Source organism: Orycteropus afer, unplaced genomic scaffold (genome assembly GCF_000298275.1).
Source record: "Orycteropus afer afer isolate SDZICR_OR568_19922 unplaced genomic scaffold, OryAfe1.0 scaffold00156, whole genome shotgun sequence".
Taxonomy (NCBI): Eukaryota; Metazoa; Chordata; class Mammalia; order Tubulidentata; family Orycteropodidae; genus Orycteropus; species Orycteropus afer.
The window spans coordinates 757465-760515 of NW_006921743.1; the positions used below are offsets into that span (position 1 = coordinate 757465).

The window sequence follows — 3051 nt, forward strand, 5'->3', positions numbered from 1 at the left end:
ATCCTACTTCCGTAGTGATACTGCCTCGGAAACCCAAGGAGGGGTCGCTATGAGTTGGGGCCGACTCCACGGCACATAACAACAACAACAACAATGATCATGAGTAGGTATCTCTTCACGTGTTTGTTAGTTACCTGAATAAATGTATTCTTTGGTGAAGTATTGTTCATGTCCTTTTGCCTATTTTTGACTGGATTGGTTTTCTTTTTTGTTGTTGAGGTACTGATGTTTTCTATGTATTTTAAATTAGACCTTTGCCAGATAAGTTGTTACCTAAAGCTTTGTCCCCAGTCTGTAGGTTCTCTTTTTACTCTTTGGTATACACTGATAAGCATAAATATTTTTAGGAGGTTCCAGTCATCAAGTTTATCTTCTGTTACTTATACATTTTCAGTTATGTTTGATAGTGTATTTATGCCAGATTAGAGCCCCTAGCTTTGTTCGTATGTTATCTTCCAGGAATTTTATTGTTTTAGGCTTAACATTCAGGTCTTTTGATTCATTTTGAGTTCATTTTTATGTATGGTATGAGGTATGAATCCTGTTTTATTTTTCTGCAAATGGATATCCAATTTTGCCAGCACTATTTGTTATACTCTCTATTTCCCACTGGATGGACTTTAACCCTTTGTCAAAGATCAGCTCTCCACAGTTAGATGGATTTACTTCTGGGTTCTCAATTCTGTTCCATTTGCCTATGTCTATTTTTGCACCAGTACTAAGCTGTTTTGAGTATGGGGACTGTACAGTAGTTCTGGATCAGAAGTATGAGGCCTCCTATTTTGTTCTTCCAGTAACACATCAGACAATGCTTCACTGCTATTCATAAGGTTTTCAGTGGCCATTTTTTTCAGAAGTGGATGGCCTTGTCCTTTTCAGTATGCCTTAGTCTGGAAGCTCCAGTGAAATCTGTATACCATGGACGACCCTGTTGGCATTTGAAATACTGGTGGCATAGATTCCAGTATCACAGCAACATGCAAGCCAACACAGTACAACAAACTGACAGACAAGTGGTGGAAGAAGTACAGCCAGAATGCTTCTCAGAAACAAGATTGGCCAGACTTCATCTCATGTACTTTGGTCATATTATCAGAAAGGACCAGTCCCTGGAGAAGGCTAACATGTTTGGTAAAGTAGAGGGTAAGCAAAAAAGAGGAAGATCCTCATCAAGATGGACTGACAGCGGCTACACCAATGGTTCAAACATAGCAATGACTGTAAGAACAGCACAGAACTGGGCACTGATTTGTTCTGTTGTACACAGAACACTGTGAGTTGGAGCCAACTTGACAAAACCTAACAACAACAATAGCAACTTTCCTCTTCTTCAATAATGCTTTGGCTATTTGGGGCTTCTTTGTTTTCCATATAAAGTTGGAGACTAATTTTTCCATTTCATTGAAGAATGATGTTGGGATTTGGATTGGGATTGCATTATGTCTATTGATTATTTTGGGTAGTATTGACTACCCTAATGTTAAGCCTTCCAATCCACTGAATAATTGTTTAAGGTAAAAATAAAAGTATTGCCAACAGGCTAAGGAGGCCTCATTTTCTGACCGCCTCTAACCCCACAAGAGGAAGACAGAATCACCATCAGTAGCCAAAGGCCTATTCCTGAGAGGCCAGACATGCTGCCTCCTTCCAGCCCTTTCAAAAATCCTGACACCATCTGTTCCTCCCACAGCACCCACCACCTCTCTCTGCTGGGTTTGATAATTTGCCGCAGTGGCCACACAGAACTCACAGATTATGAGGTTTATTAGGGAAGCAACAGGCTATATTCAAGTTTAGGAACACGCTTAGTCTCTCTCAGCCCACTGTCTCTCAGCTGACAGTCTCTCTCAGTCTCTCTCCCAGCAATGCATGTCTCTCAAACCACACACACACACACACATTTTATCTGCTCAGGATTATACTTTGCCTCAGTTCAATTCCCACGTTTTCCTGATAGTAGTAATGTTTACTCACACCAGGACAAATTATTTTAAAAAGCCATCACTGGTTCCATTTTACTCAGGCTTTTTTTTTTTTAAATAGAAGGAAAAATAATTTTTTCAAATAGTCACAAAGATAATCTTCCATTCAGTTCATTTATTTCAGTAACAAGGGAGTGCAATTTATGGTGTTCTTTGTGTTAATAGAAAAAGTAGACTATTCAACAATTTTAAGGGAAAAAAATTAAAGATTTCATTTCAAAAGGTATATTGATACTTATATGAACAAAGCATGTAATACTTAAAAGAATATACCACTTAGGGGGAGATGTGGAGGGGAAAACAATAACCAACCAATCTTTTATACCAGGCACCCTTTCTCTAACAACTACTTTGTTATCAACTGATTATTTTTCCAGTGAGGGCCTCCATGGTGCCTGTAATGTGGACATATGTAATACAGGCATTCTGAGTTCCTACTGTGTGCTAGGTACTCATCTACACAGCAGTAACAGAAAGGCAAAATCTCTACTCTCTTGGAGTTCACTTTCCTGTAAGACAGCAAACTAAAAACTAAATCCATTTTAGATGATAGTAACTATGAGGAAAACAAAGCAAATAAGGAATCTGGTGGCACAGTGCCTAAGCCATCTGACTGCTAACGAGAAAGTTGGAAGTTCAAACCCACCAGCCACTCAGCGGAAGAAAGATGGCGCATCTACTTCCATAAAGATATACTGCCTTGGAAACCTAATGGGGGTCCACTATGAGTTGGAATCGACTCAATGGCAGTGAGTTTGGTTTTGGTATTTTAGAAAAGAGGTCCCTGTTGTTGTTGTTAAGTGCCGTCGAGTCGTTTCCGACTCATAGCGACCCCATGCATAGCAGAACGAAACACTGCCCAATCCTGAGCCAGCCCCACAATCCCTGCTATACTTGAGCCCATCATCAAAGCCACTGTGTCAATCCATCTCGTTGAAGGCCTCCCCCTCTTTTGTCGACCCTCCACCATACCAAGCATGACATGCTTCTCCAGGGAAGGCCCCTTCTTACAACATAACCAAAATAGGTGAGACGAAGTCTGGCCATTCTTGCTTCCAAGGAGCATTCT

At 40.3% G+C, this 3051-nt stretch overlaps 1 protein-coding gene across 1 annotated transcript in view; it reads right to left on the minus strand.

Moving 5' to 3' along the window:
- UHRF2 (ubiquitin like with PHD and ring finger domains 2) overlaps positions 1 to 3051 on the minus strand; it is a 196825-nt gene that overhangs the window by 4353 nt on the left and 189421 nt on the right. The window lies entirely within an intron of this gene.